Source organism: Peromyscus maniculatus, chromosome 5, assembly GCF_049852395.1.
Source record: "Peromyscus maniculatus bairdii isolate BWxNUB_F1_BW_parent chromosome 5, HU_Pman_BW_mat_3.1, whole genome shotgun sequence".
Classification (NCBI taxonomy): Eukaryota; Metazoa; Chordata; class Mammalia; order Rodentia; family Cricetidae; genus Peromyscus; species Peromyscus maniculatus.
This window is the reverse complement of record NC_134856.1, coordinates 29,207,588-29,223,398: the sequence shown is the minus strand read 5'-3', so window position 1 is coordinate 29,223,398 and position 15,811 is coordinate 29,207,588.

Sequence of the window (15,811 nt, the reverse complement as noted above, 5' to 3'; positions counted from 1 at the left end):
GTTTTTCGTAGTAAATGCCTTAGGCCATATTTAGCTGGCCGTATTTCAGTAAAGTCCACTTCCCAGTGTTGGCCCGGTCGACTCCCTCGTAGTCTCTTTCCAGGAGCCACCCGACCAGGGTATGCATTAACCTGCTGGCAGGCTTGGCAGCCTGCCAGCACTTCCTCTGCCATCCGCTTCCTTTCAGACCCCAGTTTCCTCCGCCAGGATGGCACCACAGTCATGCACTGGCTCTCCCTCCTCTTCTTGTTGGGCACTTGGGAGGAGGGTGGCTGGGTTAAGGACGGATGCGGTCCCGGTCCAGGAGAGTTGTCTGATAGTATGTGGCCCGAGCATTGCTGAGCCATCGGTCCGGCGGACAGTGCTCTCCAATGCATGGGGAGCTATAATAGTCAGATGCTGTCCCAGAGTTAATTTATCTGCGTAAAGGTGCTGGACCCTCTTACCTTCACATTGTGATATTTCAAAGTACACAAGGTAACCAAGATCAGGATGCTAATTATATCAATGAGTATGACCAGGGTATCCATTGCCTCCAGTTTTTCGTAGTAAATGCCTTAGGCCATATTTAGCTGGCCGTATTTCAGTAAAGTCCACTTCCCAGTGTTGGCCCGGTCGACTCCCTCGTAGTCTCTTTCCAGGAGCCACCCGACCAGGGTATGCATTAACCTGCTGGCAGGCTTGGCAGCCTGCCAGCACTTCCTCTGCCATCCGCTTCCTTTCAGACCCCAGTTTCCTCCGCCAGGATGGCACCACAGTCATGCACTGGCTCTCCCTCCTCTTCTTGTTGGGCAACTGGGAGGAGGGTGGCTGGGTTAAGGACGGATGCGGTTCCGGTCCAGGAGAGTTGTCTGATAGTATGTGGCCCGAGCATTGCTGAGCCATCGGTCCGGCGGACAGTGCTCTCCAATGCATGGGGAGCTATAATAGTCAGATGCTGTCCCAGAGTTAATTTATCTGCGTAAAGGTGCTGGACCCTCTTACCTTCACATTGTGATATTTCAAAATACACAAGGTAACCAAGATCAGGATGCTAATTATATCAATGAGTATGACCAGGGTATCCATTGCCTCCAGTTTTTCGTAGTAAATGCCTTAGGCCATATTTAGCTCGCCGTATTTCAGTAAAGTCCACTTCCCAGTGTTGGCCCGGTCGACTCCCTCGTAGTCTCTTTCCAGGAGCCACCCGACCAGGGTATGCATTAACCTGCTGGCAGGCTTGGCAGCCTGCCAGCACTTCCTCTGCCATCCGCTTCCTTTCAGACCCCAGTTTCCTCCGCCAGGATGGCACCACAGTCATGCACTGGCTCTCCCTCCTCTTCTTGTTGGGCACTTGGGAGGAGGGTGGCTGGGTTAAGGACGGATGCGGTCCCGGTCCAGGAGAGTTGTCTGATAGTATGTGGCCCGAGCATTGCTGAGCCATCGGTCCGGCGGACAGTGCTCTCCAATGCATGGGGAGCTATAATAGTCAGATGCTGTCCCAGAGTTAATTTATCTGCGTAAAGGTGCTGGACCCTCTTACCTTCATTCTGTGAAATTGCAAAGTACACAAGGTAACCAATGTAAGGATGCTAATTATATCAATGAGTATGACCAGGGTATCCATTGCCTCCAGTTTTTCGTAGTAAATGCCTTAGGCCATATTTAGCTGGCCGTATTTCAGTAAAGTCCACTTCCCAGTGTTGGCCCGGTCGACTCCCTCGTAGTCTCTTTCCAGGAGCCACCCGACCAGGGTATGCATTAACCTGCTGGCAGGCTTGGCAGCCTGCCAGCACTTCCTCTGCCATCCGCTTCCTTTCAGACCCCAGTTTCCTCCGCCAGGATGGCACCACAGTCATGCACTGGCTCTCCCTCCTCTTCTTGTTGGGCACTTGGGAGGAGGGTGGCTGGGTTAAGGACGGATGCGGTCCCGGTCCAGGAGAGTTGTCTGATAGTATGTGGCCCGAGCATTGCTGAGCCATCGGTCCGGCGGACAGTGCTCTCCAATGCATGGGGAGCTATAATAGTCAGATGCTGTCCCAGAGTTAATTTATCTGCGTAAAGGTGCTGGACCCTCTTACCTTCACATTGTGATATTTCAAAGTACACAAGGTAACCAAGATCAGGATGCTAATTATATCAATGAGTATGACCAGGGTATCCATTGCCTCCAGTTTTTCGTAGTAAATGCCTTAGGCCATATTTAGCTGGCCGTATTTCAGTAAAGTCCACTTCCCAGTGTTGGCCCGGTCGACTCCCTCGTAGTCTCTTTCCAGGAGCCACCCGACCAGGGTATGCATTAACCTGCTGGCAGGCTTGGCAGGCTGCCAGCACTTCCTCTGCCATCCGCTTCCTTTCAGACCCCAGTTTCCTCCGCCAGGATGGCACCACAGTCATGCACTGGCTCTCCCTCCTCTTCTTGTTGGGCAACTGGGAGGAGGGTGGCTGGGTTAAGGACGGATGCGGTCCCGGTCCAGGAGAGTTGTCTGATAGTATGTGGCCCGAGCATTGCTGAGTCATCGGTCCGGCGGACAGTGCTCTCCAATGCATGGGGAGCTATAATAGTCAGATGCTGTCCCAGAGTTAATTTATCTGCGTAAAGGTGCTGGACCCTCTTACCTTCACATTGTGATATTTCAAAATACACAAGGTAACCAAGATCAGGATGCTAATTATATCAATGAGTATGACCAGGGTATCCATTGCCTCCAGTTTTTCGTAGTAAATGCCTTAGGCCATATTTAGCTCGCCGTATTTCAGTAAAGTCCACTTCCCAGTGTTGGCCCGGTCGACTCCCTCGTAGTCTCTTTCCAGGAGCCACCCGACCAGGGTATGCATTAACCTGCTGGCAGGCTTGGCAGCCTGCCAGCACTTCCTCTGCCATCCGCTTCCTTTCAGACCCCAGTTTCCTCCGCCAGGATGGCACCACAGTCATGCACTGGCTCTCCCTCCTCTTCTTGTTGGGCAACTGGGAGGAGGGTGGCTGGGTTAAGGACGGATGCGGTCCCGGTCCAGGAGAGTTGTCTGATAGTATGTGGCCCGAGCATTGCTGAGCCATCGGTCCGGCGGACAGTGCTCTCCAATGCATGGGGAGCTATAATAGTCAGATGCTGTCCCAGAGTTAATTTATCTGCGTAAAGGTGCTGGACCCTCTTACCTTCACATTGTGATATTTCAAAGTACACAAGGTAACCAAGATCAGGATGCTAATTATATCAATGAGTATGACCAGGGTATCCATTGCCTCCAGTTTTTCGTAGTAAATGCCTTAGGCCATATTTAGCTCGCCGTATTTCAGTAAAGTCCACTTCCCAGTGTTGGCCCGGTCGACTCCCTCGTAGTCTCTTTCCAGGAGCCACCCGACCAGGGTATGCATTAACCTGCTGGCAGGCTTGGCAGCCTGCCAGCACTTCCTCTGCCATCCGCTTCCTTTCAGACCCCAGTTTCCTCCGCCAGGATGGCACCACAGTCATGCACTGGCTCTCCCTCCTCTTCTTGTTGGGCACTTGGGAGGAGGGTGGCTGGGTTAAGGACGGATGCGGTCCCGGTCCAGGAGAGTTGTCTGATAGTATGTGGCCCGAGCATTGCTGAGCCATCGGTCCGGCGGACAGTGCTCTCCAATGCATGGGGAGCTATAATAGTCAGATGCTGTCCCAGAGTTAATTTATCTGCGTAAAGGTGCTGGACCCTCTTACCTTCATTCTGTGAAATTGCAAAGTACACAAGGTAACCAATGTAAGGATGCTAATTATATCAATGAGTATGACCAGGGTATCCATTGCCTCCAGTTTTTCGTAGTAAATGCCTTAGGCCATATTTAGCTGGCTGTATTTCAGTAAAGTCCACTTCCCAGTGTTGGCCCGGTCGACTCCCTCGTAGTCTCTTTCCAGGAGCCACCCGACCAGGGTATGCATTAACCTGCTGGCAGGCTTGGCAGCCTGCCAGCACTTCCTCTGCCATCCGCTTCCTTTCAGACCCCAGTTTCCTCCGCCAGGATGGCACCACAGTCATGCACTGGCTCTCCCTCCTCTTCTTGTTGGGCACTTGGGAGGAGGGTGGCTGGGTTAAGGACGGATGCGGTCCCGGTCCAGGAGAGTTGTCTGATAGTATGTGGCCCGAGCATTGCTGAGCCATCGGTCCGGCGGACAGTGCTCTCCAATGCATGGGGAGCTATAATAGTCAGATGCTGTCCCAGAGTTAATTTATCTGCGTAAAGGTGCTGGACCCTCTTACCTTCATTCTGTGAAATTGCAAAGTACACAAGGTAACCAATGTAAGGATGCTAATTATATCAATGAGTATGACCAGGGTATCCATTGCCTCCAGTTTTTCGTAGTAAATGCCTTAGGCCATATTTAGCTGGCTGTATTTCAGTAAAGTCCACTTCCCAGTGTTGGCCCGGTCGACTCCCTCGTAGTCTCTTTCCAGGAGCCACCCGACCAGGGTATGCATTAACCTGCTGGCAGGCTTGGCAGCCTGCCAGCACTTCCTCTGCCATCCGCTTCCTTTCAGACCCCAGTTTCCTCCGCCAGGATGGCACCACAGTCATGCACTGGCTCTCCCTCCTCTTCTTGTTGGGCAACTGGGAGGAGGGTGGCTGGGTTAAGGACGGATGCGGTCCCGGTCCAGGAGAGTTGTCTGATAGTATGTGGCCCGAGCATTGCTGAGCCATCGGTCCGGCGGACAGTGCTCTCCAATGCATGGGGAGCTATAATAGTCAGATGCTGTCCCAGAGTTAATTTATCTGCGTAAAGGTGCTGGACCCTCTTACCTTCACATTGTGATATTTCAAAGTACACAAGGTAACCAAGATCAGGATGCTAATTATATCAATGAGTATGACCAGGGTATCCATTGCCTCCAGTTTTTCGTAGTAAATGCCTTAGGCCATATTTAGCTGGCCGTATTTCAGTAAAGTCCACTTCCCAGTGTTGGCCCGGTCGACTCCCTCGTAGTCTCTTTCCAGGAGCCACCCGACCAGGGTATGCATTAACCTGCTGGCAGGCTTGGCAGCCTGCCAGCACTTCCTCTGCCATCCGCTTCCTTTCAGACCCCAGTTTCCTCCGCCAGGATGGCACCACAGTCATGCACTGGCTCTCCCTCCTCTTCTTGTTGGGCACTTGGGAGGAGGGTGGCTGGGTTAAGGACGGATGCGGTCCCGGTCCAGGAGAGTTGTCTGATAGTATGTGGCCCGAGCATTGCTGAGCCATCGGTCCGGCGGACAGTGCTCTCCAATGCATGGGGAGCTATAATAGTCAGATGCTGTCCCAGAGTTAATTTATCTGCGTAAAGGTGCTGGACCCTCTTACCTTCATTCTGTGAAATTGCAAAGTACACAAGGTAACCAATGTAAGGATGCTAATTATATCAATGAGTATGACCAGGGTATCCATTGCCTCCAGTTTTTCGTAGTAAATGCCTTAGGCCATATTTAGCTGGCCGTATTTCAGTAAAGTCCACTTCCCAGTGTTGGCCCGGTCGACTCCCTCGTAGTCTCTTTCCAGGAGCCACCCGACCAGGGTATGCATTAACCTGCTGGCAGGCTTGGCAGCCTGCCAGCACTTCCTCTGCCATCCGCTTCCTTTCAGACCCCAGTTTCCTCCGCCAGGATGGCACCACAGTCATGCACTGGCTCTCCCTCCTCTTCTTGTTGGGCAACTGGGAGGAGGGTGGCTGGGTTAAGGACGGATGCGGTCCCGGTCCAGGAGAGTTGCCTGATAGTATGTGGCCCGAGCATTGCTGAGCCATCGGTCCGGCGGACAGTGCTCTCCAATGCATGGGGAGCTATAATAGTCAGATGCTGTCCCAGAGTTAATTTATCTGCGTAAAGGTGCTGGACCCTCTTACCTTCACATTGTGATATTTCAAAGTACACAACGTAACCAAGATCAGGATGCTAATTATATCAATGAGTATGACCAGGGTATCCATTGCCTCCAGGTTTTCGTAGTAAATGCCTTAGGCCATATTTAGCTGGCCGTATTTCAGTAAAGTCCACTTCCCAGTGTTGGCCCGGTCGACTCCCTCGTAGTCTCTTTCCAGGAGCCACCCGACCAGGGTATGCATTAACCTGCTGGCAGGCTTGGCAGCCTGCCAGCACTTCCTCTGCCATCCGCTTCCTTTCAGACCCCAGTTTCCTCCGCCAGGATGGCACCACAGTCATGCACTGGCTCTCCCTCCTCTTCTTGTTGGGCACTTGGGAGGAGGGTGGCTGGGTTAAGGACGGATGCGGTCCCGGTCCAGGAGAGTTGTCTGATAGTATGTGGCCCGAGCATTGCTGAGCCATCGGTCAGGCGGACAGTGCTCTCCAATGCATGGGGAGCTATAATAGTCAGATGCTGTCCCAGAGTTAATTTATCTGCGTAAAGGTGCTGGACCCTCTTACCTTCATTCTGTGAAATTGCAAAGTACACAAGGTAACCAATGTAAGGATGCTAATTATATCAATGAGTATGACCAGGGTATCCATTGCCTCCAGTTTTTCGTAGTAAATGCCTTAGGCCATATTTAGCTGGCCGTATTTCAGTAAAGTCCACTTCCCAGTGTTGGCCCGGTCGACTCCCTCGTAGTCTCTTTCCAGGAGCCACCCGACCAGGGTATGCATTAACCTGCTGGCAGGCTTGGCAGCCTGCCAGCACTTCCTCTGCCATCCGCTTCCTTTCAGACCCCAGTTTCCTCCGCCAGGATGGCACCACAGTCATGCACTGGCTCTCCCTCCTCTTCTTGTTGGGCACTTGGGAGGAGGGTGGCTGGGTTAAGGACGGATGCGGTCCCGGTCCAGGAGAGTTGTCTGATAGTATGTGGCCCGAGCATTGCTGAGCCATCGGTCCGGCGGACAGTGCTCTCCAATGCATGGGGAGCTATAATAGTCAGATGCTGTCCCAGAGTTAATTTATCTGCGTAAAGGTGCTGGACCCTCTTACCTTCACATTGTGATATTTCAAAGTACACAAGGTAACCAAGATCAGGATGCTAATTATATCAATGAGTATGACCAGGGTATCCATTGCCTCCAGTTTTTCGTAGTAAATGCCTTAGGCCATATTTAGCTGGCCGTATTTCAGTAAAGTCCACTTCCCAGTGTTGGCCCGGTCGACTCCCTCGTAGTCTCTTTCCAGGAGCCACCCGACCAGGGTATGCATTAACCTGCTGGCAGGCTTGGCAGCCTGCCAGCACTTCCTCTGCCATCCGCTTCCTTTCAGACCCCAGTTTCCTCCGCCAGGATGGCACCACAGTCATGCACTGGCTCTCCCTCCTCTTCTTGTTGGGCACTTGGGAGGAGGGTGGCTGGGTTAAGGACGGATGCGGTCCCGGTCCAGGAGAGTTGTCTGATAGTATGTGGCCCGAGCATTGCTGAGCCATCGGTCCGGCGGACAGTGCTCTCCAATGCATGGGGAGCTATAATAGTCAGATGCTGTCCCAGAGTTAATTTATCTGCGTAAAGGTGCTGGACCCTCTTACCTTCATTCTGTGAAATTGCAAAGTACACAAGGTAACCAATGTAAGGATGCTAATTATATCAATGAGTATGACCAGGGTATCCATTGCCTCCAGTTTTTCGTAGTAAATGCCTAAGGCCATATTTAGCTGGCCGTATTTCAGTAAAGTCCACTTCCCAGTGTTGGCCCGGTCGACTCCCTCGTAGTCTCTTTCCAGGAGCCACCCGACCAGGGTATGCATTAACCTGCTGGCAGGCTTGGCAGCCTGCCAGCACATCCTCTGCCATCCGCTTCCTTTCAGACCCCAGTTTCCTCCGCCAGGATGGCACCACAGTCATGCACTGGCTCTCCCTCCTCTTCTTGTTGGGCACTTGGTAGGAGGGTGGCTGGGTTAAGGACGGATGCGGTCCCGGTCCAGGAGAGTTGTCTGATAGTATGTGGCCCGAGCATTGCTGAGCCATCGGTCCGGCGGACAGTGCTCTCCAATGCATGGGGAGCTATAATAGTCAGATGCTGTCCCAGAGTTAATTTATCTGCGTAAAGGTGCTGGACCCTCTTACCTTCACATTGTGATATTTCAAAGTACACAAGGTAACCAAGATCAGGATGCTAATTATATCAATGAGTATGACCAGGGTATCCATTGCCTCCAGTTTTTCGTAGTAAATGCCTTAGGCCATATTTAGCTGGCCGTATTTCAGTAAAGTCCACTTCCCAGTGTTGGCCCGGTCGACTCCCTCGTAGTCTCTTTCCAGGAGCCACCCGACCAGGGTATGCATTAACCTGCTGGCAGGCTTGGCAGCCTGCCAGCACTTCCTCTGCCATCCGCTTCCTTTCAGACCCCAGTTTCCTCCGCCAGGATGGCACCACAGTCATGCACTGGCTCTCCCTCCTCTTCTTGTTGGGCACTTGGGAGGAGGGTGGCTGGGTTAAGGACGGATGCGGTCCCGGTCCAGGAGAGTTGTCTGATAGTATGTGGCCCGAGCATTGCTGAGCCATCGGTCCGGCGGACAGTGCTCTCCAATGCATGGGGAGCTATAATAGTCAGATGCTGTCCCAGAGTTAATTTATCTGCGTAAAGGTGCTGGACCCTCTTACCTTCATTCTGTGAAATTGCAAAGTACACAAGGTAACCAATGTAAGGATGCTAATTATATCAATGAGTATGACCAGGGTATCCATTGCCTCCAGTTTTTCGTAGTAAATGCCTTAGGCCATATTTAGCTGGCCGTATTTCAGTAAAGTCCACTTCCCAGTGTTGGCCCGGTCGACTCCCTCGTAGTCTCTTTCCAGGAGCCACCCGACCAGGGTATGCATTAACCTGCTGGCAGGCTTGGCAGCCTGCCAGCACTTCCTCTGCCATCCGCTTCCTTTCAGACCCCAGTTTCCTCCGCCAGGATGGCACCACAGTCATGCACTGGCTCTCCCTCCTCTTCTTGTTGGGCAACTGGGAGGAGGGTGGCTGGGTTAAGGACGGATGCGGTCCCGGTCCAGGAGAGTTGTCTGATAGTATGTGGCCCGAGCATTGCTGAGCCATCGGTCCGGCGGACAGTGCTCTCCAATGCATGGGGAGCTATAATAGTCAGATGCTGTCCCAGAGTTAATTTATCTGCGTAAAGGTGCTGGACCCTCTTACCTTCACATTGTGATATTTCAAAGTACACAAGGTAACCAAGATCAGGATGCTAATTATATCAATGAGTATGACCAGGGTATCCATTGCCTCCAGGTTTTCGTAGTAAATGCCTTAGGCCATATTTAGCTGGCCGTATTTCAGTAAAGTCCACTTCCCAGTGTTGGCCCGGTCGACTCCCTCGTAGTCTCTTTCCAGGAGCCACCCGACCAGGGTATGCATTAACCTGCTGGCAGGCTTGGCAGCCTGCCAGCACTTCCTCTGCCATCCGCTTCCTTTCAGACCCCAGTTTCCTCCGCCAGGATGGCACCACAGTCATGCACTGGCTCTCCCTCCTCTTCTTGTTGGGCACTTGGGAGGAGGGTGGCTGGGTTAAGGACGGATGCGGTCCCGGTCCAGGAGAGTTGTCTGATAGTATGTGGCCCGAGCATTGCTGAGCCATCGGTCAGGCGGACAGTGCTCTCCAATGCATGGGGAGCTATAATAGTCAGATGCTGTCCCAGAGTTAATTTATCTGCGTAAAGGTGCTGGACCCTCTTACCTTCATTCTGTGAAATTGCAAAGTACACAAGGTAACCAATGTAAGGATGCTAATTATATCAATGAGTATGACCAGGGTATCCATTGCCTCCAGTTTTTCGTAGTAAATGCCTTAGGCCATATTTAGCTGGCCGTATTTCAGTAAAGTCCACTTCCCAGTGTTGGCCCGGTCGACTCCCTCGTAGTCTCTTTCCAGGAGCCACCCGACCAGGGTATGCATTAACCTGCTGGCAGGCTTGGCAGCCTGCCAGCACTTCCTCTGCCATCCGCTTCCTTTCAGACCCCAGTTTCCTCCGCCAGGATGGCACCACAGTCATGCACTGGCTCTCCCTCCTCTTCTTGTTGGGCACTTGGGAGGAGGGTGGCTGGGTTAAGGACGGATGCGGTCCCGGTCCAGGAGAGTTGTCTGATAGTATGTGGCCCGAGCATTGCTGAGCCATCGGTCCGGCGGACAGTGCTCTCCAATGCATGGGGAGCTATAATAGTCAGATGCTGTCCCAGAGTTAATTTATCTGCGTAAAGGTGCTGGACCCTCTTACCTTCACATTGTGATATTTCAAAGTACACAAGGTAACCAAGATCAGGATGCTAATTATATCAATGAGTATGACCAGGGTATCCATTGCCTCCAGTTTTTCGTAGTAAATGCCTTAGGCCATATTTAGCTGGCCGTATTTCAGTAAAGTCCACTTCCCAGTGTTGGCCCGGTCGACTCCCTCGTAGTCTCTTTCCAGGAGCCACCCGACCAGGGTATGCATTAACCTGCTGGCAGGCTTGGCAGCCTGCCAGCACTTCCTCTGCCATCCGCTTCCTTTCAGACCCCAGTTTCCTCCGCCAGGATGGCACCACAGTCATGCACTGGCTCTCCCTCCTCTTCTTGTTGGGCACTTGGGAGGAGGGTGGCTGGGTTAAGGACGGATGCGGTCCCGGTCCAGGAGAGTTGTCTGATAGTATGTGGCCCGAGCATTGCTGAGCCATCGGTCCGGCGGACAGTGCTCTCCAATGCATGGGGAGCTATAATAGTCAGATGCTGTCCCAGAGTTAATTTATCTGCGTAAAGGTGCTGGACCCTCTTACCTTCATTCTGTGAAATTGCAAAGTACACAAGGTAACCAATGTAAGGATGCTAATTATATCAATGAGTATGACCAGGGTATCCATTGCCTCCAGTTTTTCGTAGTAAATGCCTAAGGCCATATTTAGCTGGCCGTATTTCAGTAAAGTCCACTTCCCAGTGTTGGCCCGGTCGACTCCCTCGTAGTCTCTTTCCAGGAGCCACCCGACCAGGGTATGCATTAACCTGCTGGCAGGCTTGGCAGCCTGCCAGCACATCCTCTGCCATCCGCTTCCTTTCAGACCCCAGTTTCCTCCGCCAGGATGGCACCACAGTCATGCACTGGCTCTCCCTCCTCTTCTTGTTGGGCACTTGGTAGGAGGGTGGCTGGGTTAAGGACGGATGCGGTCCCGGTCCAGGAGAGTTGTCTGATAGTATGTGGCCCGAGCATTGCTGAGCCATCGGTCCGGCGGACAGTGCTCTCCAATGCATGGGGAGCTATAATAGTCAGATGCTGTCCCAGAGTTAATTTATCTGCGTAAAGGTGCTGGACCCTCTTACCTTCATTCTGTGAAATTGCAAAGTACACAAGGTAACCAATGTAAGGATGCTAATTATATCAATGAGTATGACCAGGGTATCCATTGCCTCCAGGTTTTCGTAGTAAATGCCTTAGGCCATATTTAGCTGGCCGTATTTCTGTAAAGTCCACTTCCCAGTGTTGGCCCGGTCGACTCCCTCGTAGTCTCTTTCCAGGAGCCACCCGACCAGGGTATGCATTAACCTGCTGGCAGGCTTGTCAGCCTGCCAGCACTTCCTCTGCCATCCGCTTCCTTTCAGACCCCAGTTTCCTCCGCCAGGATGGCACCACAGTCATGCACTGGCTCTCCCTCCTCTTCTTGTTGGGCACTTGGGAGGAGGGTGGCTGGGTTAAGGACGGATGCGGTCCCGGTCCAGGAGAGTTGTCTGATAGTATGTGGCCCGAGCATTGCTGAGCCATCGGTCCGGCGGACAGTGCTCTCCAATGCATGGGGAGCTATAATAGTCAGATGCTGTCCCAGAGTTAATTTATCTGCGTAAAGGTGCTGGACCCTCTTACCTTCACATTGTGATATTTCAAAGTACACAAGGTAACCAAGATCAGAATGCTAATTATATCAATGAGTATGACCAGGGTATCCATTGCCTCCAGTTTTTCGTAGTAAATGCCTTAGGCCATATTTAGCTGGCCGTATTTCAGTAAAGTCCACTTCCCAGTGTTGGCCCGGTCGACTCCCTCGTAGTCTCTTTCCAGGAGCCACCCGACCAGGGTATGCATTAACCTGCTGGCAGGCTTGGCAGCCTGCCAGCACTTCCTCTGCCATCCGCTTCCTTTCAGACCCCAGTTTCCTCCGCCAGGATGGCACCACAGTCATGCACTGGCTCTCCCTCCTCTTCTTGTTGGGCACTTGGGAGGAGGGTGGCTGGGTTAAGGACGGATGCGGTCCCGGTCCAGGAGAGTTGTCTGATAGTATGTGGCCCGAGCATTGCTGAGCCATCGGTCCGGCGGACAGTGCTCTCCAATGCATGGGGAGCTATAATAGTCAGATGCTGTCCCAGAGTTAATTTATCTGCGTAAAGGTGCTGGACCCTCTTACCTTCATTCTGTGAAATTGCAAAGTACACAAGGTAACCAATGTAAGGATGCTAATTATATCAATGAGTATGACCAGGGTATCCATTGCCTCCAGTTTTTCGTAGTAAATGCCTTAGGCCATATTTAGCTGGCCGTATTTCAGTAAAGTCCACTTCCCAGTGTTGGCCCGGTCGACTCCCTCGTAGTCTCTTTCCAGGAGCCACCCGACCAGGGTATGCATTAACCTGCTGGCAGGCTTGCAGCCTGCCAGCACTTCCTCTGCCATCCGCTTCCTTTCAGACCCCAGTTTCCTCCGCCAGGATGGCACCACAGTCATGCACTGGCTCTCCCTCCTCTTCTTGTTGGGCACTTGGTAGGAGGGTGGCTGGGTTAAGGACGGATGCGGTCCCGGTCCAGGAGAGTTGTCTGATAGTATGTGGCCCGAGCATTGCTGTGCCATCGGTCCGGCGGACAGTGCTCTCCAATGCATGGGGAGCTATAATAGTCAGATGCTGTCCCAGAGTTAATTTATCTGCGTAAAGGTGCTGGACCCTCTTACCTTCATTCTGTGAAATTGCAAAGTACACAAGGTAACCAATGTAAGGATGCTAATTATATCAATGAGTATGACCAGGGTATCCATTGCCTCCAGTTTTTCGTAGTAAATGCCTTAGGCCATATTTAGCTGGCCGTATTTCAGTAAAGTCCACTTCCCAGTGTTGCCCGGTCGACTCCCTCGTAGTCTCTTTCCAGGAGCCACCCGACCAGGGTATGCATTAACCTGCTGGCAGGCTTGGCAGCCTGCCAGCACTTCCTCTGCCATCCGCTTCCTTTCAGACCCCATTTTCCTCTGCCAGGATGGCACCACAGTCATGCACTGGCTCTCCCTCCTCTTCTTGTTGGGCACTTGGGAGGAGGGTGGCTGGGTTAAGGACGGATGCGGTCCCGGTCCAGGAGAGTTGTCTGATAGTATGTGGCCCGAGCATTGCTGAGCCATCGGTCCGGCGGACAGTGCTCTCCAATGCATGGGGAGCTATAATAGTCAGATGCTGTCCCAGAGTTAATTTATCTGCGTAAAGGTGCTGGACCCTCTTACCTTCACATTGTGATATTTCAAAATACACAAGGTAACCAAGATCAGATGCTAATTATATCAATGAGTATGACCAGGGTATCCATTGCCTCCAGTTTTTCGTAGTAAATGCCTTAGGCCATATTTAGCTGGCCGTATTTCAGTAAAGTCCACTTCCCAGTGTTGGCCCGGTCGACTCCCTCGTAGTCTCTTTCCAGGAGCCACCCGACCAGGGTATGCATTAACCTGCTGGCAGGCTTGGCAGCCTGCCAGCACTTCCTCTGCCATCCGCTTCCTTTCAGACCCCAGTTTCCTCCGCCAGGATGGCACCACAGTCATGCACTGGCTCTCCCTCCTCTTCTTGTTGGGCACTTGGGAGGAGGGTGGCTGGGTTAAGGACGGATGCGGTCCCGGTCCAGGAGAGTTGTCTGATAGTATGTGGCCCGAGCATTGCTGAGCCATCGGTCCGGCGGACAGTGCTCTCCAATGCATGGGGAGCTATAATAGTCAGATGCTGTCCCAGAGTTAATTTATCTGCGTAAAGGTGCTGGACCCTCTTACCTTCATTCTGTGAAATTGCAAAGTACACAAGGTAACCAATGTAAGGATGCTAATTATATCAATGAGTATGACCAGGGTATCCATTGCCTCCAGTTTTTCGTAGTAAATGCCTTAGGCCATATTTAGCTGGCCGTATTTCAGTAAAGTCCACTTCCCAGTGTTGGCCCGGTCGACTCCCTCGTAGTCTCTTTCCAGGAGCCACCCGACCAGGGTATGCATTAACCTGCTGGCAGGCTTGGCAGCCTGCCAGCACTTCCTCTGCCATCCGCTTCCTTTCAGACCCCAGTTTCCTCCGCCAGGATGGCACCACAGTCATGCACTGGCTCTCCCTCCTCTTCTTGTTGGGCACTTGGTAGGAGGGTGGCTGGGTTAAGGACGGATGCGGTCCCGGTCCAGGAGAGTTGTCTGATAGTATGTGGCCCGAGCATTGCTGAGCCATCGGTCCGGCGGACAGTGCTCTCCAATGCATGGGGAGCTATAATAGTCAGATGCTGTCCCAGAGTTAATTTATCTGCGTAAAGGTGCTGGACCCTCTTACCTTCATTCTGTGAAATTGCAAAGTACACAAGGTAACCAATGTAAGGATGCTAATTATATCAATGAGTATGACCAGGGTATCCATTGCCTCCAGTTTTTCGTAGTAAATGCCTTAGGCCATATTTAGCTGGCCGTATTTCAGTAAAGTCCACTTCCCAGTGTTGGCCCGGTCGACTCCCTCGTAGTCTCTTTCCAGGAGCCACCCGACCAGGGTATGCATTAACCTGCTGGCAGGCTTGGCAGCCTGCCAGCACTTCCTCTGCCATCCGCTTCCTTTCAGACCCCAGTTTCCTCCGCCAGGATGGCACCACAGTCATGCACTGGCTCTCCCTCCTCTTCTTGTTGGGCACTTGGGAGGAGGGTGGCTGGGTTAAGGACGGATGCGGTCCCGGTCCAGGAGAGTTGTCTGATAGTATGTGGCCCGAGCATTGCTGAGCCATCGGTCCGGCGGACAGTGCTCTCCAATGCATGGGGAGCTATAATAGTCAGATGCTGTCCCAGAGTTAATTTATCTGCGTAAAGGTGCTGGACCCTCTTACCTTCACATTGTGATATTTCAAAATACACAAGTAACCAAGATCAGGATGCTAATTATATCAATGAGTATGACCAGGGTATCCATTGCCTCCAGTTTTTCGTAGTAAATGCCTTAGGCCATATTTAGCTGGCCGTATTTCAGTAAAGTCCACTTCCCAGTGTTGGCCCGGTCGACTCCCTCGTAGTCTCTTTCCAGGAGCCACCCGACCAGGGTATGCATTAACCTGCTGGCAGGCTGCCAAGCCTGCCAGCACTTCCTCTGCCATCCGCTTCCTTTCAGACCCCAGTTTCCTCCGCCAGGATGGCACCACAGTCATGCACTGGCTCTCCCTCCTCTTCTTGTTGGGCACTTGGGAGGAGGGTGGCTGGGTTAAGGACGGATGCGGTCCCGGTCCAGGAGAGTTGTCTGATAGTATGTGGCCCGAGCATTGCTGAGCCATCGGTCCGGCGGACAGTGCTCTCCAATGCATGGGGAGCTATAATAGTCAGATGCTGTCCCAGAGTTAATTTATCTGCGTAAAGGTGCTGGACCCTCTTACCTTCACATTGTGATATTTCAAAATACACAAGGTAACCAAGATCAGGATGCTAATTATATCAATGAGTATGACCAGGGTATCCATTGCCTCCAGTTTTTCGTAGTAAATGCCTTAGGCCATATTTAGCTGGCCGTATTTCAGTAAAGTCCATTTCCCAGTGTTGGCCCGGTCGACTCCCTCATAGTCTCTTTCCAGGAGCCACCCGACCAGGGTATGCATTAACCTGCTGGCAGGCTTGGCAGCCTGCCAGCACTTCCTCTGCCATCCGCTTCCTTTCAGACCCCAGTTTCCTCCGCCAGGATGGC